Raw genomic sequence first — 24,043 nt, 5'->3', positions numbered from 1 at the left:
TCACTTAGCTGTCAATGTATCTTAATCATCAGGGTTTTCTACCACCATGTTTTTTATTGACGTTTCTATTGCCCACAGAAAGACCAACTCTCTAGTCCCTGGCAAGCTACTTGCAAAAACTTCTGAGCAGCAATTACTGGGGACAACAGCAACCACTGAGGGTCTAGAGGATCCTGTCCTCAGCAGTGAGACTGGCCAGAGACTTCAAATTACAAGAGCAGTTCAGTCGCTGACCTCCTTAACCCTTACACGAATGACTCCCTTAAGAACTAGATGGTGGTGTTTGGGTAATAAAAAAATGAATATCCAAGTGTTTTGACTAAAGCCCACCCTCTACACCACTAGAATAAACCAGATACTAGAAAATTCCTATTTAAAAAATTGTTCTCCCTTATCTGATACAGGGTATCTACCCAAAACTACAGCCATGTCATTCTTAATGGAGAAATTTTAGAAATTTTCCTTGAAAAATCAGCATTGGGAAAAAGACAACTATAACTACTTACATTCAACGTGGTACTTCTTTTCTTGCACATTGGCATACCCCATCCTAGCCCACATGTATTTTGTTTATCCCAGTCAGCAAGTAAAGGTAAAAAATTAAAAGATAAGGACTGCAAAAGAAGAAACCTATTTATTCACAGATGATATTAAAATATAAGAAGTTCTTAAGTCAAATTAATAAGAATATAGCAAAATGAATGGATAAAGAATCAATTGTTTTTCTGTATGCCACCAAAAACCAAAATTTTAGAAAGTGTGCATTTTTAGAAGAGACTGATTTTTGTAGCAATTAGTCTTTCAAACATATTAGACCTTTAAGCAATTAAGTACCTAGTAATTAATGTAATAAAGTATGTTTAAAACTTTTATGGAGAAAATTATAAAACTTTATTACAAATCATTAAAGAACATCTAAATAAGTAAAGAGGATACCTTAGTAGATAGGAAAACTCAAATCCTAAAGTCCCAACAGTATCTAACTAATGTATAGATTCCATTCATTACAATCAAATTTCCCTAAAGATTTTTCTAGAAAGTTTTCAAATCTTAAAATTCCAAGGATAAGTCAAAGCCAGGGATCACCTAGATGTTCTAAGGAAAGGAGGAGAAAGGGAGGCAGTAGAAGACTTGCCATTTCAAATTTATCAGGAAGCCAAAGAATGATTGGCAAATTGACAATGTAACCGAGAAGAGCCCAGAAAGAGACCTCTAACATATATTTGAAAGTGATGTGACAGAGTTAGTACTGCAGATGACTGGGGAAGGAATAAACCATTCAGTAAATGGTACTGGGATGACTGGATATCCAGTTTAAAAGAAATTTTATCTCTACCTCTCAGTGCACACAAAAATCCATTAAAATGAATTAAAGACTTGAATGTGAAAGGTAATTAAGATAGACACAGTGAAATTTTATTCTTGCTTTGGGATTCAGTAATGATTTTAATCCAAAGGGCAGCCTAGGTCCAAAATCTCAGATGAGAGTTTTTAAAATGTAGTGCAAATAAATCAAGGATCCCAAGGAAAAGCAGTCAAGATGCAATGTTACATTCAAGTAAATAGTTAGGAAATAAAAAGTAATTAAGCATCAGTTCAGTTCAGTTCAGTCACTCAGTCATGTCCGACTCTTTGCGACCCCATGAATCGCAGCACGCCAGGCCTCCCTGTCCATCACCATCTCCTGGAGTTCACTGAGACTCACGTCCATCGAGTCAGTGATGCCATCCAGCCATCTCATCCTCTGTCGTCCCCTTTTCCTCCTGCCCCCAATCCCTCCCAGCATCAGAGTCTTTTCCAATGAGTCAACTCTTCGCATGAGGTGGCCAAAGTACTGGAGTTTTAGCTTTAGCATCAGTCCCTCCAAAGAACACCCAGGACTGATCTCCTTTAGAATGGACTGTTGGATCTCCTTGCAGTCCCTGGGACTCTCAAGAGTCTTCTCCAACGTGAAAAGTATACCAAAGTGGAGTGGCATTCCTAGGTCCACACAGTCTTCTTAGGTATCTTATAACTTCTTGAGAAAATCTTCCTTTTATTATAAAATAGTAACCTTCTTTTATGAATCTTAAACACATACGAAATGATACTATGTGAGGTGATAAATGTGCTAATTCATGGTAATCATTTCACATTGTATATGCATATTAAATCATCACATTTTATACCTTTAAAAATCATATTGTACAACCAAACGCATAGATAAAATTATTTTTTTTAAACTAATAACCCTATTGGCCCTAAAAAAAAAGGTTTTGGTCTTAGTTTATTTAGTGTGACCCCATTACTTCACAGCAAAGAGATGGGAAAAAAGTGGAAACGGTGGCAGATTTTATTTTCTTAGGCTCCAAAATCACTGTGGACAGTGACTGCAGACATGGAATTAAAAGACACTTGCTCCTTGGAAGAAAAGCTATGACAAACCTAGACAGCAAATCAAAAAGCAGAGACATCACTTTGCCAATAAAGGTCTGTCTAGTCAAAGCTATGGTTTTTCCAGTAGTCATGTACGGATGTGACAGTTGGACCATGAAGAAAGCTGAGCACTGAAGAATTGATACTTTTGAACTGTGGTGCTGGAGAATACTCTTGAGAGTCCTTTGGACAGCAAGGAGATCAAACCAGGCAATCCTAAAGAAAATCAACCCTGAATAGTCACTGGAAGGACTGATGCTGAAGCTCCAATCCTTTGGCCACCTGATGTAAAGAGCTGACTCATTGGAAAAGACCCTGATGCTGGGGAAGATTGAAGGCGGGAGGAGAAGGGGACGACAGAGGATGAGATAGTTGGATGGCCTCACCGACTCAATGGACCTGAGTTTGAGTAAACTCCGGGAGACAGTGAAGGACAGGGAAGCCTGACGTGCTGCAGTCCATGGGGTGGCAAAGAGCCAGCCATGATTTAGCAACTGAACGACAACAACAGAGTGTGATGCTGATATCATTAGCGTCCTTTCCTTCTGAATTTATTTGGTGTATTTTTTTCCATCCATTTACTTTCAACTTCCCTGTTTTATTTTGCCTCAGATATGTCTCTTTTAAGAACATACATTTTAAAACTAAATAAAGAGCTCTAGCTTCTTAAAGATTATGCTATACAGTTGCTGCATTAACAGATACATTTGAATTTACTTCTGCCATCTTATTTTTTCTGTTACTCATGTTTTTTGGTTTTTGGTGTTTCTTTTTGTTTGTTTGTTTCTTCTCTCTCTCAAAATTTCTTTCTTGCAAAGAAAAGAAATACTGTCACACTGATAACTGCCCCTCCATTTTCTTGTTATCTAGTATTTAAATTATTCTTTTCATTGTTGATTTCTAGTTGAAGATGTTTTAGAATTACTACTGTATTTGCTAACCATTGCTTCTTCATTCCACTCCTTTTTGAGTTTAATTTCTTTCTCTTGAAATAGATTTTCTATGTATTTATTTCTCTTGAATGGTAGTTTAGCTGAGTGTGGAATTCTAGGCTGACAGTTCTCCTCAGAACATTGAAAGTATTGTTTCATCTTCTATCATTTTTTATTGCTGATGAGAACCTGCTGTCAACTTTTTATCTCTTTATGAATAATCTGTTTTCTTTCAGCTGAATTTTCTGTTTGTATTCTATAGTTTCAAGATGTGCTTAAATGAATTTGTTCTATTCTGCTCACAACCTGGGTATATTTAATCTTGGGATATCATGTTTTTTATCACTTCAGAATAATTTTTAATATTCAACATGAAAGTGAAAATGCAAGTCACTCAGTCGTGTCCGACTCTTTCCAACCCCATGGACTTTACAGTCCATGGAATTGTCCAGGCCAGAATACCGGAGTGGGTAGCCTTTCCCTTCTCCAGGGGATTTTCCCAACTCAGGGATTGGACCCAGGTATCCCACATTGCAGGTGGATTCTTTACCAGCTGAGCCACAAGGGAAGCCCAAAATTCAATATAGTTGTACTTTATTCTATTCTCTATTTACCTTAGTTTCCATTTGATATTTTTCTCCCTTTCTGCTTCTATTTGAAAAATTTCCTTACGTTTCATCTCCAGATTACCATTATCACTTCACTTGTGTCTAACCTGATATTTTATTCCATGTTTTGAGTTTTCCATTTATATGGCTATGTTTTTAATTTCTAGATGTCCTAATTGGTTCTTTTTTTAAATTACAACCTCTTCTCTTTTTCATGATACCCGTATTCATGAAAGTTCCAATTCCTTTTTTTAAAATCTCTTTATACAATTTGAATAATTCTATTTTATTTTTTTTAGATTGTTCTATGTTGTCTGCAATTCTCATTTGTTGATGTTTACTCAGCTTATTTTCTGTGTGATGTGCATTTCTTATTGTGAATTAATTTCCAGAGAAATTTTTATTGTTATTTTGGAGTTTCTTTTGTCATGAAAGTGTCTTACAAAATAGTTCTATATCTGGTTCTCCTGAAATCCAACGGGTTTCAAAGATCCTAAATACAATGTTATGGCATTTCTGTTTGTGAGTTCCTGAACCATGAAGTATTATAATTTATATTCCATGTCTGGGTGTGGTACAAGCTTAGAATAATCATTTCTCATGTATGCCTTTTCTTTTCCACTTGAGGTACTGGACAGTTAGAAACACCTTTACTATTTCACCTCAATCAGTGGGCAGCAGTTTGATCTTCTTTTCACAAATGGATCCGTTTATCCAAGGTCCAAACTTTACCCCGCAGTCTCAGTTGCATTTTCTGTATGTTCTCAGGACTGAGGCCACTCGTGTTCCAACAGGTCAGTAGAAGCCCAGCTGATGGCTCCAGTTTCACTCCAGCCTTTGCTCACTGCTTTAACTTTTTTTTTTTTTTTCCTTCATGTCTGGCACCTGAAGACTTCCTTTTCTTTGTGTTGCGCTTGATTATATACTCACAAATTCTTAAAATGTACCTTTTTATGAGTTATATTATGGTGACTTGTCTATGTTAACTTAGTCCACAAAGTTGTTAAAAATATCACCAGAGAATTCCATTTTTTTTTCTTTTTTTCCTTTTTAATTCTCATTCATTCTTATGGTGTTGCTAGTTTATCTTTAATTTTCCATACAAAATAAGTAATGAATACATAAAGGAACAAAGACTGATACAACAAACCAAAATGTACCCACTCTTCATCTTAAAAAAAAAATACTAATAAAGCTGAAGCTACCTGTGCACTTAACACTGATGGAATATCTTTCCTCCCTCCCAGAGGAAACCCCTTTCATGAATTCATGCTGACTGTTCACATGCTTTTCTTTGTTCCTTTAAATTCAGTTCAGTCTCAGATCAGATCAGATCAGTCACTCAATCGTGTCCGACTCTTTGCGACCCCATGAATCGCAGCACGCCAGGCCTCCCTGTCCATCACCATCTCCTGGAGTTCACTGAGACTCACATCCATCAAGTCAGTGATGCCATCCAGCCATCTCATCCTCTGTTGTCCCCTTCTCCTCCTGCCCCCAATCCCTCCCAGCATCAGAGTCTTTTCCAATGAATCAACTCTTCGCATGAGGTGGCCAAAGTACTGGAGTTTCAGCTTTAGCATCATTCCTTCCAAAGAAATCCCAGGGCTGATCGCCTTCAGAATGGACTGGTTGGATCTCCTTGCAGTCCAAGGGACTCAAGAGTCTTCTCCCACACCACAGTTCAAAAGCATCAATTCTTTGGCACTCAGCCTTCTTCACAGTCCAACTCTCACATCCATACATGACCACAGGAAAAACCATTGCCTTGACTAGACAAACCTTTGTTGGCAATGTCTCTGCTTTTGAATATGCTATCTAGGTTGGTCATAACTTTCCTTCCAAGGAGTAAGCGTCTTTTAATTTCATGGCTGCAGTCACCATCTGCAGTGATTTTGGAGCCCAGAAAAATAAAGTCTGACACTGTTTCCACAGTTCAGTCTCAGTCGTATCCAACTCTTTGCGACCTCAAGGACTGCAGCACACCAGGCTTCCCTGTCCATCACCAACTCCCAGAGTTTACTCAAACTCATGTCCATCAAGTCGATGATGCCATCCAACCATCTCATCCTCTGTCGTCCCCTTCTCCTCCTGCCCTCAATCTTTCCTAGCACTGGGGTCTTTTCCGATGAGTCAGTTCTTCACATGAGGTGGCCGAAGTATTGGAGTTTCAGTTTCAACATCAGTCCTTCCAATGAACACTCAGGACTGATTTCCTTTGGGATGAACTGGTTGGATCTCCTTGCAGTCCAAGGGACTCAAGAGTCTTCTCCAACACCACAGTTCAAAAGCATCAATTCTTTGGTGCTTGGCTTTCTTTATAGTCCAACTCTCACATCCATACATGACTACTGGAAAAACGATAGCTTTGACTAGATGGACCGTTGTTGGCAAAGTAGTGTCTCTGCTTTTAAATATGCTATCTAGATTGGTCATAGTTTTTCTTCCAAGGAGAAAGTGTCTTTTAATTTCATGGCAGCAGTCAGAATCTGAAATGATTTTGGAGCCCAAGAAAATAAAATCTCTCAGTGTTTCCATTGTTTCCCCATTGTTTGTTCCTTTACTATTTACATAAGTATCCCTAATGACATAGTTGTGTGAATTTTAAGCTTAATATATGTGTATATGTATATTAAGTTGCTGTTTTTGCTCAATTCTTTGTTTTCAGATTGTGTCATGTTTATATATATATATATAGTTCCATTTTATTAATTTTCACTGGTATGTAGTGTTCCTTTTTGTGACCATCACAATTTGATTTATGTTCACCGATATTGATGGATATTTATCTTTCCACTTTTTTGCCACTATCGACAATGCTGCTCTAAACATTTTTCTGTGTATGTTCACAAGACTTTCCATAGGACTAGCTGTGCTAAGCTATAGAGCCTTTGTCGTTCAGTCGCTCAGTCTTGTCTGACTCTGTAACCCCATGGACCGTAGTCCACCAGGCTCCTCTGTCCATGGGATTTTCCAGGCAAGAATATTGGACTCTCCAGGGGATCTCCCTGACCCAGGGACTTAACTCATGTCTCCTGCATCTTCTGCATTGGCAAGTGGATTCTTTACAGCTGAACCACCAGGGAATCCATAGAATCCTTACATTTTTAGAATTATTAAACGCTGAAAATTTTTTCAAAGTTATATAAAATGTACAGGTAGTGCATCCTTTATGCACAATAAACACCAATTCTCTCTCGCCTTTGCTTCCCTCCCAGTAGTTTCCACACGCACTGCAGACTTTCCCCAGATAATCTCTCCTACTCTCGAGCCCCAACCCCTAGGTCTCCACACAGCCTTGTCACCATCCTCCAAGTCTTCTACTTCTCCAGGCTGGAACCATCTAGCGTAGGAGGGGTAGGTGGTCAGCTCTGCTCCCTCCAATTTTCCCTTGACTCTACGGTGGAAAATGTCACAACCACTAAATAAATGTGGCTTCCCCGCCTCCCCCCGCTGCTCCTTTCTAGCTCTTTTTATTAAAGGGAATTCTCTTGTGAATAAAATTATTCAAATTTTTACAGAAGTGACTTCCCAAATAAAATAGGTATATTAATCTACGTGTCCTCTTTGGTCTATCTTACATGTTCATTTCAACACATATTCTAAAGGAAATATCTATTTTTTGGTTCTGCACATGAAAAAATTTAGTCTAATCCCAAAATTCTGGGTCTCCTAGCTGACTTTCAGAAATTATATATGCCATGTGTGTATATATGATGGCATCACTGACTTGATGGACATGAGTTTGAGCAAGCTTTGGGAGTTTGTGATGGACAGGGTAGCCTGGCGTGCTGCAGTCCATGGGGTTGCAAAGAGTCAGACATGACTGAGCAACTGAAGTGACCTGATGTGTGAGGTGTGTGAAGTGACCTGAAGTGACCTGAAGTAACCATATGTGTATTATACTAGATGGACTGTCTGTGATGTCCATTAGATTCTCAGAGAATTCCATGACCCTTTAATAATCATATAACCAACTTTTTGCTTATGGGATAAATGTCAGGTGCATATGGATTAGGTCAGCTCCAGTGGAGCTGGATGGGCAGGAAGGTTCCTTAATATCTCTCCCTCACAGTAGAGCCCCCTTGCATAGTCTGCATTTATTTATTCAAGGAAACACTATCAGTTCAGTTCAGTTCAGTCACTCAGTCATGTCCGACTCTTTGCAGCCCCATGAATCGCAGCACACCAGGCCTCCCTGTCCATCACCATCTCCTGGAGTCCACTCAAACTCACGTCCATCACGTCAGTGATGCCATCCAGCCATCTCATCCTCTGTCGTCCCCTTTTCCTCCTGCCCCCAATCCCTCACAGCATCAGAGTCTTTTCCAACGAGTCAACTCTTCACATGAGGTGGCCAAAGTACTGGAGTTTCAGCTTTAGCATCATTCTTTCCAAAGAACACCCAGGGCTGATCTCCTTTAGAATGGACTGGTAGGATCTCCTTGCAGTCCAAGGGACTCTCAAGAGTCTTCTCCAACACCACAGTTCAAAAGCATCAATTCTTCGGCGCTCAGCTTTCTTCACAGTCCAACTCTCACATCCATACGTGACCACAGGAAAAACCATAGCCTTGACTAGACGAACCTTTGTTGGCAAAGTAATGTCTCTGCTTTTGAATATGCTATCTAGGTTGGTCATAACTTTTCTTCCAAGGAGTAAGCGTCTTTTAATTTCATGGCTGCAATCACCATCTGCAGTGATTTTGGAGCCCCCAAAAATAAAGTCTGACACTGTTTCCACTGTCTCCCCATATATTTCCCATGAAGTGATGGGACCCGATGCCATGATCTTCGTTTTCTGAATGTTGAGGTTTAAGCCAACTTTTTCACTCTCCTCTTTCACTTTCATCAAGAGGCTTTTTAGTTCCTCTTCACTTTTGGCCATAAACAACTATAGAACATAAATGAAACATATTTCTGCTCTATAATTTTAAATGTAAATTATAAATCAATAACCTTGTCTGCCTTTGTCAGTTTTCTGGTAAAAACCACAGATACATAAAGTATCTAATAAATGGACACTTCTATATGCTTCCTCTAGTCAACTGACATGATTATAAATGGTGAAACATTAACTCCTTTAAATATAATATTCTGGAGATTTTTTTTGAACTTTTCTAATTAATTTAATTTTTTGCTGCCCCAGGTCTTAGTTGTGGCATGTGGCATCTTCATTGCTGCATACAGGATCTTCACTGTGGCATGGATAATGACCAGGGGTCAAACCCCTGCATTGGCAGTGTAGAGTCTTAACCACTGGACCACCAGGGAGGTCCCCTTAGGGTTTTTTTTTTTAATAATTATATATATATATGGAATTTCAAATAAATTATTTAATATTATAGAAAATTTTTTAAACTTCAGCTGATTACTAAGTGTATGCCTTTTAACTTACTATAGAGAATGCATTTATAAAGATCTAACAAGTGTATTCACAGAACATGAGGCATGTAGCCACCCAAATTCATGGCTAAATCTCTCAATTGATAGAGTAAATTGCTGACAAAAGAAACATTTGTACTGGCCAAGCACTGTGGCTTGATTAAATTTGCTCTTTTATTTTATAAATCTGTTGTAAAGCCATTAGAAGAGTTTTATTGCTCAAATTATGAGGCTAAGTCAGAGTGGCCTTTTAAATCTATAAATTAATTAGAACTCTATTTCCAGAGCACTGAAAATATTTACCCCTTTCTTTCAAAGAATATATTTCCTTTCTCTATTACAAATAAAGTGTGGTTTAGATATCAATTCCCCAAGTAGCCATCATTCTTGTGTATGCCCCTTGGAGAGACCAGCAAATAAAAATTCCCTTCACTATTCACTTCTTGGCAGGTGAGGGAAGCATCTTATAAAAGAAATTAACCTTAATCAAAGCATTGTCTACATTCAAAATATGGCCTAGACACAAATCCAAGAAAGAATGACCTATCTTTATTCTGTACTCAAAATTCATTTTCCTTCACCATCAAAGTTCCATTGGCCCAGCATTTCTACTTTTTGCCATTGCTTTCTTCTTTCTACTACTTTATAAACACTTTCTTTTTTGCTGTTGTTTAATTTTTATTTTGTATTGTAATAGGGCTTCCAAGGTGACCCAAGGGTAAAAAGAATCCAACTGCCAATGCAGGAGCCACAGGAGATGTAGTTTCGATCCCTGGGTGGGGAAGATCCCTGGGAGGAAGGCATGATAACCCACTCCAGTATTGTTGCCTGGAGAATCCCACGGACAGAGAGAAGCCTGGTGGACTACAGTCCATGGGGTCACAAAGAGTTGGACACGACTGAGCGACTAAGCAGGCACACGTGCATAGTTGATTCATGGTGCTGTGTTAGTTTCAAGTGTAAGCAAAGTAATTCAGTTATATATATATACACACACACCCATTCTTTTTCAGTCTTTTCCCTTGTAGGTCAATACAGAGTACTGAATGGAGTTCACTATTCTATACAGTAGGTCCTTGGTAATTATCTATTTCATATATAGTAGTGTGTCTGTGTTAACCCAAATTCCTAAATTATCCCTCCTCCTCACTTTCCCCCTTTGGTAAACATAAATTGTTTCCTAAGCCTGTCAGTCTTTTTCTGTTTTGTAAATAAGTTCATTCATATCGTTCTCTTTAGATTCCACCAATCACATGATATTTGTCTTTCTCCATATGACTTACTTCACTTAATATGGTATCTCTAGGTCCAGGCATGTTGCTGAAGATGGCATTATGTCATTCCTTTTATGGCCGGGTAATATCCCATTGTATATATGTGCCACATCTTCCTTACCCATTCCTCTGTCAATGGACGTTTAGGTTGCATCCATGTCTTGGCTATTGTAAATAATGCTGCAATAAACATTGGGGTACATGTATATTTTTGAATCATAGTTTTCTCTGAATATATGCTCAAGAGTAGGACTGCTGGATCATAGGGTAGTTCTATTTTTAGTTTTGTAAGGAAACTCCATGATATTCTCTACTATGATTGTACCAATTTACATTACCATCAACAGCATAAGAGCGTTCACTTTTCTCCACACCCTCTCTAGCATTTACTGCTTGTACAATTTTTGATGATGGCCATTCTCACTGGCATGAGGCAACCATTATTGTAGTTTTGATTTGCATTTCTCTAGTAATTAGTGATGTTGAATATCTTTTCATGTACTTTTGGTCTTCTATATGTCTTCTTTGGGATCCATGTCCATTTAGGTGTTTGGCCCACTTTTGACTGGTTTGTTTGATAAAAACCTGCCAAAAGATAATGGCCACAATTTTAGAATCTTTTAGTCAGATTTTGTAATGCTTCACTCTTAAATAGAAATGTAAACTAAAAGATAACCAGATGGTTAAGACATCTCCAAAGTAAAAAAAAAAAAAAAATTAAATTAAAATAAAACATTTTTTAAATTGTATAAAGAAAACAGTATACAGAGAACAAAAACAAAACAAAACAAAAAAACTAATTAGAATCTTCCAAAAATAAGAAATCAAAACACACATAAAACAACAAAGAATCATAAGAAAAAAGAAACAAAGACAAAAATATTGGAAATTATAAATATAATTATCAAAATTTGAGGAACAGAAATATAAAGTAATTGAAAACTCTCAGAACCTTGAACAAGCAAAAACACTGAAAACATTTAAAAAAGAAGTAAATACAGAGGTTCAAGCTAGAAATGTCTATATCCAACTGAGATGAATTCCTGAGAGATCAGAGGAAACTGTGAAAGAAATACTCTAAGAAACAATATAAGAGTATTTCCTGCAATGAAAGGATATGAGTCTTCATTTTAAAGAGGTCACCAAATGCATGGCACATTAAATGGAAAATGACTCACAACAATGCACCAGGAATAGAGAAGATAGTAAAAGTTTTCAATGTACAAACTTTGCTGCGAAGTCACTTCAGTTGTGTCCAACTCTGTGCGACCCCATAGACGGCAGCCCACCAGGCTCCCCTGTCCCTAGGATTCTCCAGGCAAGAACACTGGAGTGGGTTGCCATTTCCTTCTCCAATGCATGAAAGTGAAAAGACTTTGAGTCACATATAAAAGACTGGGGCCGAGAGTGGCATTGACTTTTCAATAAATAGCATCCTAAATTAAAAGACAGTGGAGCAACACCTTCAGTGATAAAGCAAAATAATTTTTAGTCTCAAATTATCATTCAAAGATGAGAATAAGAATAAAGACAAATTCGGATATACAGAGGACAAGGCATTTTACCTTCCATGCTCTCTTTCAAAAATGAGTCACTGAGGAATGATATCCAGCCAAAAAAAAGGGGGGGGGGTTGGGGGTACAAAATGAAAAAGAAGAAAATATGAACTATGCAGGGAAATGGAAACAATCAGTAAAGCATCAAAGAGGACTCTGAGGTAACTGACCCTGCAGCACATACTGGCGTGAGAGAACAGAGACTGCAGTCAGGTGTCTTCTGGAAAAAACGATTCAATAGCTTAGTTTTTGCTATGGAGCATTTTGGTTTGGGGCAGATACATAGGTAGCAAGTGCTACAAGTGAAAAATTTGACAAGGTAGAAAAACTGCTGCAAAAAGGGAAAATGAATCACAGCATATGTTTTAGCTCTACAGTAAATGGTATTTATAAGGTTATAATGATTTTACACTAAATATTGATTTAATTTAAAATAGTAGCTTGTAAGAGAAGATGGGTAGGAGGAAGGTTGTATAACATCTGTCATAACAGGATGCCTAAAATTAATGACTTGAAGAAACAGTAGCATAAGTGTGTCATGTAGAAATATGGACTTAAGAACAGAAGAAACAGCTTAAAAAGTCAAAAGATTATATTTGAGTAGCAAATAATGAATGTTGGTCAGGGTCTTACTTTTCAAGTTTAATGGTACTTTTTTAATTTTTAAACCAACTGCATATATTATTGATTTTGACTTTCTCAGTAAATATTTTTAAAATAACAAGGTTTTAAAGCAAAATGATGCCCAGATCTTTTGATACCTATCTTGCTAACTTGAGCTGCATTTGTTTACTAGTGCTCTGGAGATGAGCCATGTTGTCGGACTCCTTTGGTTTATGGCTAAGCAAGCAAAATACTAAGTATTTAAAGACAAGATGCTTCTGTTGATTCCATCAGCATAATCTATTTATGTCTCACTTAATTTCCTCTGGTTCTTTACTGAGTGTCTATGACAGGATTGTAATATAAGATTTGTACAGCTGCTGGCTCTGTTAGCAAAGCACTTGGTACCCCACAGTTACGAGGCCCTGAGAATTTGTTAGCTCCTTGAAGTCTTGTGGGTTTTTAGACTCACAAATCCTAAATTTAAGAAATTGTCAAAGTAATCTCCCATAGACCAGGAATTTAGGTCAGAAAATACTCCAAATCCCTCAGACAGAAAAAGCTATAAATCTTTTAGGTTTCTTTGGAGGGTCTGAAGAGAGGTGATGTATTTAAATCTGAGGATTACATGGCAAAAGTATATTAGCTTGGCAAATTCCTGCCATGATGCTACCCTCCTGGGGAGAGCAAGTCCATCTATGATACATTATATCTCTGGGAAAACACAAAATTGCTGATTCCTTTCCATTACCCTGCCCCCTTTCAAGGCTCCTCCAAAGCCTCTGCAGAAATATCCAGTTGCCTTGGGTAGAAAAAACAGACCAAAATGATTTAGCCAAAAAGGTTATGAGATTGAAACTTTTTATCTTTTACCTTCAACTCTTTGGCTGTTTCTAACTGTTCCTACCCAGCAGCTCTCAGGAAGAGTGATGTTTAGAAGTATAAACCCCTGCTTAACTAGTGTTAGTGATGGGGTATACTTTACATTCCTCATGGGTAAATCATTCCCACCCTCCATGTACCCATCCTCTCCGCCCAAGGTCAGAAAAAGGGATCTTCTTATTAAAAAAAAAAAAAAAAAAGACACACTTTATCTAACAGTAGATTATTCCCATTAAATCTTCAGCATAACCCAGTTGTTAAATAGATAAACCAAAATATTTCTAAGGAGTAATCTGGCATTTCTCAGGGAATCTGCCAGATTCTGCCTCTCTGCGCCCTAGCCTAGAATTCTCAGGGCAGAAGCTGGGTGGTCAAAGGGCTGGACAACTTTTATTTTCTGTCTCAGGGATCACTGAGTTTCAGTGCCTCATCTCTAACATCTTGGAAACTGAAACCTGGTTTTTATAAATTGTTTGTCTGTTTTTCTTTGATTTGTTCTTTCTTCCTTCTTTACTCACCCCCCCCGACCCCACCCTTTTTTTTTTTTTTTTTTTTTTAGTTGTTTCAAACAGAGAATAAATCTGGCTGGAAGCAGAATTCCTTCTTTTGGTTTAGGCTTTCCTGATAGCTCAGCTGGTAAAGAATCCACCTGCAATGAATGAGACCCTGGTTTGATCCCTGGGTCAGGAAGATCCCCTGGGGAAGGGATAGGCTACCCACTCCAGTATTCTTGAGCTTCCGTGGTGGCTCAGACGGTAAAGATTCCGCCTGCAATGCGAGAGACCTGGGTTCGATCCCTGGGTTGGGAAGAGCCCCTGGAAGAGGGCATGGCAACCCACTCCAGTATTCTTGCCTGGAAAATCCCCATGGACAGAGGAGCCTGGCAGGCTACAGTTCATGCAGTAGCAAAGAATAGGACATGGCTGAGCGACTTTCACTTCACTAAATATCTTGTAGGAAATCTCATCAAAGTGAGATTAAATAGCATGAAAAAGTGAAGGACAAAGACTGGTAGATTTCTGGTGAAACCTACCTGTTTTACATGAAATAAAAATTATGCATGTACTCAGGGCTTCCCTGGTGGCTCAGCTGGTAAAGAATCTGCCCGCAGTGTGGAAGAACTGGGTTCGATTCCTGGGTTGGGAAGGTCCCCTGGAGAAAGGAAAGGCTACCCACTCCAGTATTCTGGCCTGGAAAATTCCATGGACTGTATAGTCTATGGGGTCGCAAAGAGTCAGATACAACTGAGCAACTTTCACTTTCAGTCAATGTTTATTTAAAATAATCATACTCTGAGACTTATCTTATCAAATTACATAATATGTAATATAATCTGAGTCTGGGTGACAGACAAGGCCTATGTGACTTGAAGCTATTTACTCATTTATTCATTCAACAACCAACAATTCAATCAATAAGTATTTATTGATCACCTAGCATATGCTGGGCTCTACTCAAGGTCCTGGGAATAAGGCAAAGTAAAACAGGCTGTCAGATTCTTTGTGTTCACGTAGTTGACATAATAATGAGGAGATATGCAGAAAATACTCACATAGGGAAACAAATAAATAAGATCACTGCTGCTGCTGCCAAGTTGCTTCACTTGTGTCCGACTCTGTGCGACCCCATAGACGGCAGCCCACCAGGCTCCCCCGTCCCTGGGATTCTCCAGGCAAGAACACTGGAGTAGGTTGCCATTTCCTTCTCCAATGCATGAAAGTGAAAAGTGAAAGTGAAGTCGCTCAGTCGTGTCCGACTCTTAGCAACTCCATGGACTGCAGCGTTCCAGGTTCCTCCATCCATGGGATTTTCCAGGCAAGAGTACTGGAGTGGGATGCCATTGCCTTCTAAGATCACTGCAGATAGTGTTAAGTGCCATGAAGAAGATGTAACAGTGCAGTGAGACAGAAAGTGACTGGTGGTAGGGACGAGAGGAAGTTCTACTTTGGCTGGCTCCTCAGGAAAGTTCTCTCTGAAGAGTTGGCATTTGAGTTTAGACTTGAAATACCAAAGGAAAAACCATGTGACAGTGTGGAATGGGTTAGAGATAAGGGAGATATTCCAAACAAAGAGAAGAGCAAATGCAGAAACCCCAAGAAGTGATAGAGCTATGTGCATTTGTGGGGTATAGCAAAGGCCAACGTGATTGGTGGCAGGGGAAGAGAGGAAGAGTGGTGTGAGATGAGTCTAAGAGCTAGCAAGGAGGCCTCTTTGGCCATGGCAAGGCACTGGAAAATAACAGTCATTCCAACAGGAAACCAGTAGAAAGATGTGGTATAATCAGATTTATGCTTTAAAAAATCAACTCTGGCTGCTGTGTGGGACCAGCAGGGTCCAAGTGAGATATGATGGAAGCCTAGACCACAATTGTATCATTGGAATAGATGAGAAGTGATCATGTTTAGAATATATTTTACAGATAGAGCTTATAGTACTTGATAAAGGATGGGTTTTGAGACATAAAAGAAAACCAGGATTCAGAAATGTTTGTGGCCTGACATACTGGCATGATGGAGGTAGCATTTTCTGAGTGGGGAAAATCTGGTGGATGAGCAGCCTTTTAGAGGTTGCCCAATGCCCAAATGAGTATATCAGTTTAGTAGTTGGATACGCAAGTTTGGAGCTGATGAGAGAGGCCCCAGTTAAAGAGAGAGATCTAGGGTAACCAGCACATTTGGAGATTGCCTACTGAAAAAACTATATAAAAAGAAGAGAACTGAGGACAAGGCTTAAGTCACTCCACTTTTAGAAATCAAGAGGAGAAGCTGGGCCAGCTAAAGGCATTCAGAAATAGCAACAATTAAGGTGGAAAAAAAATTCCAAAAACAAAGTATTTCCAGAAAGAAGTGATGTTCATCTGTGGTAGGAGCCACAGAGAGATCAAATACCATGAAATCAGAGAAACAACCATTGAATTTGGCAAGATGGAAATTGTGATCTTGATATGAGTTACTCAGTGGAGTGGTGGGGAATTCAGACTAAGAAGTTAGAATGGAATAGTAAGAAAGCAGAAACAGTAAGTATAGAAATCCTGTTTGCTCTGGCTTTCATATCCCTCTACTTGAAGATCCAGACATATGTGCATTTTGTGTTTTAAATAAATTGTGTCCACAAGAAAGTCAGAGTCAGCTTGTGTCAGCCATCTCCAATGGTACCTTGCGCAACCTCTTTAGTAGATACTAAACTAGAAAAGAGTCTTGTTTAGAGTTCAAATATATAGGGTTTGGAAATTGAATGGAATCATGTTTCTCTTATGAATGTCCTTTATTCAAAGTGCTGGAGTGTTTTTTCCAAATTTATTTCATTATTATTTTGCTTTTATTCAATACTTGATTCAATCAAAAGGTATATGTAATTGTATTATTTATATGTTATAATTTATGAAGAAAATAAATACTCATGTGTCCTCCACCCAGTTTAAGAACTATATGGTTATTAATATTTTTGCATCTATAATAACTATGAGACCCCCCCCATTATTATCCTGACTCACCCTCTCCCTAGTGATGATTACTATCCCAAATTTAATTTTTCCCTTGATTAAAAAACTAGTTTTATAATATACATATATGTCCCTAAACAACATATTATTTAATCTTTAGTTGATCTCTGTGGGATATGGGAGTGTTATAAGCCATTTTCCTTTGTAGAAATATCAACTTAGGTGACTGTGTGATTTACCCAAGGCCAAGAAAACCAACTGAAACCAGAGCCAAATATAGTTACTCTTTCTTGATTCAGAATATGTGTACACGTGTGCTCAGTCGCTTCAATCATGTCCAACTCTTTGCGACCCTATGGACCATAGTCCCTCAGGCTTCTCTGTCCAGGGGATTCTCCAGGCAAGAATACTGGAATGAGTTGTCATGCCCTCCTCCAGACGATCTTCCCAACTCAGGGATCAAAGCCGTGTTCCCTGTGTCTCCTGCATCGCAGGCTTAGCACTGAGCTACCAGAGAAACTCAATTCAGAACATGTCATGTTAATACTCACAAGAGCTAGAACTACAACAAAAAGTCACAGTGGAAGAGTCATTCTTTCCAGCTTTATCCAAACACAACCTCAGAATCCTTTTACTCAATACATCAGGCATTCACTACTAATTTCTTAGAGTTTCTAAAGAAAAGCTATATTTGATCAGAAAGTTCCATTGAATAATAAGGAATACAATTATTAACCCCATTCCTAAGAGTGAGATTTCTAACTCATTTTAATATTGAAAATTATTTTTAATAACCTATTTATTTGATGTAAGTCAACTCATATTGCAAGACAAGAGTGATGTCTTTCTCTCATTTGAAAATCAGTAATAACATTTCACCTATGAGAATTTATATGCCCTAGTTTGCTAATGAAAGTAGTATTTCTATATTTTGTTGTAACAGAATTATAGAGTCTCAGTATTAAAAGTGAAAATATGCTATTCCTGCTGTTTTCATAGATGAGATTTCCTGACTTCAGTTAGTAGACTTCACCACACCCAATATTCTTTGACCTATCTATTCTCAGTCCAAGAGATTTAGGCTTTAATTCAATAGTTCAATTGATACATTCACCTTGAGGCAAATCTCTATGTTGTGTACTAGATGTAGTATTGGGTTTCTACATCATTCCCAAAATGAAACTGCTGCTTTATCCCCCAGCTCATGGGCATCCTTGTCTTACACATGGTCTCATCAATTTCTTCTGAAAATAGAGCCTACTTTCCTATGGATAACCCATTATATATAACTGGAGGCCACATGACTTGTCCTGGCCAATGAAAAAAACTCTTGCCCCAGGAAAAAGTGATTGGATCAAAAATGATTAAGTGACCCAAGGTTGGTTAATCTAACCCAACATGAAAGCTTTTCTATTAATATAAGTGCTACCAAAAAAAAAGATATTGTCTTTGAGAGGTTTTAAACTCATAAGATATGTGTTGTGAAGTAGTTAACAGCTAGGATATAAGTTTTCTAATGCTGACAGACATTCTGCCTGCCTTTGAGAGTCATTTGAGAGAAAATTTCCAAGAACTAGAAATATAGAACCTTTATAATATCATTGAAATTTCCTATCTTATCATGCCTAAAATTATTCTTGTTCTATGGACTTTTAGCTAAATAACCTAAAAGAATTTTTCCCTTCTGTGGTTTGAGTGGAATTTCTTTTACTGTCACTGAAACAGCCATGGCTAATACATAAATTTGTACATGAAAATGGAATGTGGCAGGCAATAGGCCTTAAATTGAGGAGTTGACTGAGTCCAGGTGGAATGATATGTGGTCATGAAACAGTTGATTAAACTTGTGTACGTTTTGTTTGGGGATATAAATCATGTGCTTACCCAGGCTGTAGCTTCTGGGACCTTTGTGAAAAAGATACCTGGGACTTCTGCTTCTGGCCACAATGAAATACCGTACACTAGAATTGTCCTCTTGCCTCATATAGCTGAAAAATAAGAACAAAAAGAAAAGAAACAATACTTTTCACACATTGAACAGCAGGCAACACAGGATAGTAATTCCAAAAGAAAAAAAAACTCAGTGAAGTAAATTGTAAGACTCCTGTGGCATACTGCCTAGATTGAGTTTCCAGGATGTGCTGTGGAGAGGAAGAAGAACCCAGCATTCTCCTGAGTTAGAAACACAAAACAAGGTTCACAGAGGCCAAGGAAGCTAGAGTTTTGGCAGAGCACTGGGAATAAGGAGAACTGCAATTAAAAAAGAGCTCCCCCCAATACCAAAACTTCACCTGAGTCCTGATCATTATATGTATATGAGGAAATTCCCTAATGTCCTGAAAAAAAAAAAAAAACACCTGAAGGGAGCAAGTAGACCCAGTGATAGGACCTTGCACCAAGAATAGTTGGTATCTCCTCCAGTCAGAGTAGACAAATGGCAAAACGCATGGGGCATCAGACATAATACTCAAAAAAACACTGACCACTAGTGGGAAAAAATTAGCCCTAAATTAAATGCTAATGTTTCTACCTAATAGAGTTTAAAAACAAGCCTCCGAAGATGACACTGTTACAACATTCATCTATTAACAATTAATCTGACCCAGTAAAATCAAGAACACTTTTAACTATATATATATATATGAATATTCAGCAGCCAGCAAAGTAAAATTTCATGCAGAGAGGCAGGAATAGGACCTTTAATAAACAGAAAATCAAGAAATCAATCAAAATGGAAACAGAAATGTCACAAATGATAGAATTAGTAAACATGAACGTGAAAATGCCTGTCACATCTATGAGCTTCCCTGATGGCTCAGTGGGTAAAGGATCCACCTGCAATGCAGGGGACACGAGACACAGGTTCAATTCTGGGGTTGGGAAGACACCCTGGAGAAGGAAATGGCCAGTATTTCCATGCCAGTATTTTTGCCTGGAAAATCCCACGAACAGAGGAGCCTTGTGGGCTACAGGCCAAAGGGTCACAAAGAGTCAGACACAACTGATGACTAAGCAGAGCACATCACCGCTATATTCCATTTGTTCACAAACGTAGTTCAGTTCAGTCATTCAGTTGTCTCTGACTCTTTGCAATCCCATGAACCATAGCACGCCAGGCCTCCCTGTCCATCACCAACTCCCAGAGTCCACCCAAACCCATGTCCATTGAGTTGGTGATGCTCTCTAACCATCTCATCCTCTGTCATTCCCTTCTCCTCCTGCCCTCAATCTTTCCCAGCATCAGGGTCTTTTCAAATGAATCAGCTCTTTGCATCAGGTGGCCAAAGTATTGGAGTTTCAGCTTCAACATCAGTCCTACCAATGAACACCTGGGACTCATCTCCTTTAGTATGGAGTGGTTGGATTTCCTTGTAGTTCAAGGGACTCTCAAGAGTCTTCTCCAACACCACAGTTCAAAAGCATCAATTCTTTGGCACTCAGCTTTCTTCACAGTCCAACTCTCACATCCACACATGAGTACTGGAAAAACCATAGCCTTGACTAGACAGACCTTTGTTGCCAAAGTACTGTCTCTGCTTTTTAATATGCTATCACAAATGTAGAGAAACATAAATATGTTAAGGAAAAACATGAAATATATTACAATGAGCCAAACTGATCTTTTAGATATAAACAATACAGCATCAGAGATTAAACATACCTGAAAGAAATTGCAACCCAAAGTAATATGACAAATAATACCTTTATATGGAATCAGTTTCCACCATTATCCACATTAACTCCATTTCCTCATAATGTGCCCATTAGTAATATCCACTATATTGATTGTTTTAACAATTAAGTGAGCTAATAAATGTAACTCAAAGCAACACTTCCCATCTAAAAATAACTCATTAATATTAGCTACTAATAATAGTGTAGGGGAGCAATATTTGCCACCTCAAAGTGTTTCTCTCTGGCATGAGGATTAATTTAGACTGATTATTTTTAAAAAACAGAAGACTCAAAGTTTTTCTTGTTACCTCCCCCTTAACTGCCTAAAAGAATTTGAAGAGTCTCTTCTAGGAATAGAGCTATAATCAGAGAGAGCTACAAAAGATATGGACTAGATGTGGTTGGGAGAAAAACTTGGCAAGGTCCACTCTGTGTCCCATTGTCTCTACATGGCATGGTGAATATTTGTTTACCAAACATTTGCATTTCCATCTCCATGTGAATTACCTTCCTCATCTTTAAAGTCTTAAACCACTACCCCAGCATTTTTGTCTTTAGCTGAAGATGGTATTTAAGGTGAGGGCTTTGGCCATGTTGGCAAGGACAAATTTCTCAGTTTCCCTGGGTCTTTCCCATGTATACATATTATTAAACTTGTTTTTTTTCCTGTTAATCTGTCTCAGGTCAATTTAATTCTTCATCCATCTATAAGAACCTAGAAAGGTAGAGGAAAATTTCTTCCTCCCTGACAACATAATATATCTTATTTACATATTTCCCCTAGTTGCTTTGCTGTGTTCCAACTCTCTTGATTTATTAGCTACTATCTGCCTACTTAGACCAACCAATTACCTGTCATCATTCTCACCAACACCTCCAGCTTGATTGAACTTCCTTTTGTCATTTGCAGCTAGATATGATAATGCTTATCCTTCCCAAAGGCCAGTATAGTTTCTACTTTTTTTCCTACTTGGTTTAGTCTGTCCTGCTGTTTATCAAATTCACTGTTCTCTCTCTGACAACAGGGAACCTTAAAAGTCATCCAATTCAATCACTAAAATTCCCATTGTGATAGGTATTATAAAGAGCTTATCTTATTTTTCTAAATTTAAAAGTTTATTTCAGGCAAGATATACTATGCACAAGTCAGTTTTGCAGTCGTTTTCTTTTTCACTGACATAATGAGTTTGACTAAACCCTGAAATACAAACTGCTCTATTTTAGTTTGTTATTTAATATTCATAATATATTACATATCAATAATATGTAAAAGAATAGTGTATTATATAATTTAACTTTGCATGGTATTAAGTATCCAACTTCTACCTTGGATTTATAAATGTAAACTCTGCTAATGAAGAATAATGAGTTACTTACTCATTATTACTTACTCATAAGCTGTATACTTACAGCTATACTTTTTGAGCTAAAATTTTATGTGCCCAGAAAGATTTTTATATGGTATCTCATTTCATAATCACCACAACTCTGCATGTTACTTATTATTGATATCTCTATTTTATAGATGAGAAAATTAAGGTTGAGAAAGGTTAAGTGACATGAAAGTCACATATTCAGGAAGCTGGTGACCCTGGATTCCAATCTGTATCTTTCTGATGCAAAAACCTGAGTTCTTAAACACTCTGCTATATGGGACAAAAATGAGGTAAACACCTTGAACAAAACTAGTATTTTTATTCCATTTTGAAAAATATGTTACTAAAGCACAAAATAGAAAGATCTGTAAGATTAAGGTTGAGAGAGTTCTGGAAATCTATAGATAGAAATAAATCCTGGAGAGAGAGGACTATACTGTACCTTGAATCATCCATGAAGTCAAAGCGAGTATGAGGGCTAACTGTAGTTAGAAATCAATTTTCTTCCTAGTTTTTCATAGTTTCTCTTTCCCCATACTTTAAAGTATCCTAATCTGCTTTCCTACTGTGACTTATTTCTGGTAATGTACGGTTGGAATAACAGCATCCTCATACCTAGTGGGCTGTGTAGCAGTGCATGCTGGGAATTGTAAGGATCATGAGGAACTCTGGAGGTAGAACACAAGCCATCATCACTTCAAAACGAAGACATCAGCTCTGCTGATGGTGGGAACTAACCAAAGGCAATAACATCAAAGCCACAGGAGCGCCTTCACATGTAAAAGCAAACTCAGTCAGTAGCAGACTAGCAGTGTACTTTGATGAAAAATAGTATGTTTTATTAAAGCAGCTTCTTCTGTTTGTTAAAATGTATGCCTTCAACCATAAAATACACATTCATTTGTTTAGCCTGTAAACATGTACTTAGTATCTAGATAGGTACTATACTTTGTACAAGGATGCCTAGAAAGACATAGATAAAAGTATCAGATCTTTAAATCTTTAGAGTCTAGTATAAAGATCAAATATGTAAATGATCTTTACATTTACAACTATACTTTTTGAGCTAAAATTTTATGTGCCAAGAAAGATTTTTATATGCTACTTCATTTCATAATCACAACTCTACATGCAAAACACTACCAGGAATATACCTACATTTAAACAAAATGGGGTGTATTATTTACAGCAGCAAGGGAGATCTCAACCTCACACCATGTGTAACAAAGGAGAGTCTTACAGGATGTTAGGGAGACTAGATATAGGATGTTGGCCATGTTCATTGAGGGGAAGACTCAGGGAATCAGGTGATTGTTCTGGATTGCATGCTGCCAAAAAAGGGAGCAATTCTATGGTTGGTTATCTTCATACTCTTTAGGAGCAGAGAGGAATGGAATGAGGTTAAACTTATAATTGGTTAAGAAGCAGCAGCAAGTCACAGTAGCTGGGAAAGAGAGAGATGTGGCCATTTTTGTGGTTAACATGGTGTTGTTGTTTTTGTTTGTGCTTAGATGTCCTTATGGAGGGATCTTGTTTTTGTTTCAACCCATTAAGTGGATTCGCTACAAAATAACCTCAAACGATCTGGGTGTTCTGTGCATAAGTTATGTTCAGCAGGAAAACATCATGGCCTGCTGGGGGATAAGGCTGCTTTTTTCTTTCTCATTACTAACTTACACTATGCCTCGATAAGTGCTAAACGAGAAGAATATACAGATGTGGGAGTTAAAAGACTGATAAATTCTGCTTGCAAATGGATGTTCCTGAAAAAGTGGTTAATGTGAACAGGGTCTTGAAGGATGCACAGGAATTTACTTGGTAAAAGAGAGGTCAGAGGTCATTTCCAAGCAGAAGCAAAATGTGCAGGCAGATGTGGGTACACGCAGCATGATGGGG

General features: G+C 38.0%; 2 long non-coding RNA genes across 3 annotated transcripts in view; one reads left to right on the top strand and one right to left on the bottom strand.

The window, feature by feature from the left end:
* Window positions 1-24,043, top strand: part of LOC147378654 (uncharacterized) — a 90,164-nt gene that overhangs the window by 35,937 nt on the left and 30,184 nt on the right. Inside the window, exon 4 of one of the 2 annotated variants that reach the window (XR_015148452.1) lies at window positions 79-381. The exons of the other annotated variant lie outside the window; for it this stretch is intronic. This is a non-coding gene — a long non-coding RNA (uncharacterized LOC147378654). Of the gene's footprint in view, window positions 1-78; window positions 382-24,043 lie in introns of those variants that run through there. 2 annotated transcript variants of the gene reach the window in all.
* Window positions 10,806-24,043, bottom strand: part of LOC147378655 (uncharacterized) — a 42,960-nt gene continuing 29,722 nt past the window's right edge. The window contains exons 2-3 of the long non-coding RNA XR_015148467.1: window positions 18,981-19,084; window positions 10,806-11,198 (exon numbers count right to left, since the gene is read on the bottom strand). This is a non-coding gene — a long non-coding RNA (uncharacterized LOC147378655). The remainder of the gene's footprint in view (window positions 11,199-18,980; window positions 19,085-24,043) is intronic.

Source organism: Bos grunniens, chromosome 2, assembly GCF_055505025.1.
Source record: "Bos grunniens cultivar Pamir isolate PY7600 chromosome 2, Bosgru_T2T1.0, whole genome shotgun sequence".
Lineage (NCBI taxonomy): Eukaryota > Metazoa > Chordata > Mammalia > Artiodactyla > Bovidae > Bos > Bos grunniens.
The sequence above is the reverse complement of the archived record's forward strand: the minus strand, read 5'-3'. Positions and strand labels throughout refer to the sequence as shown.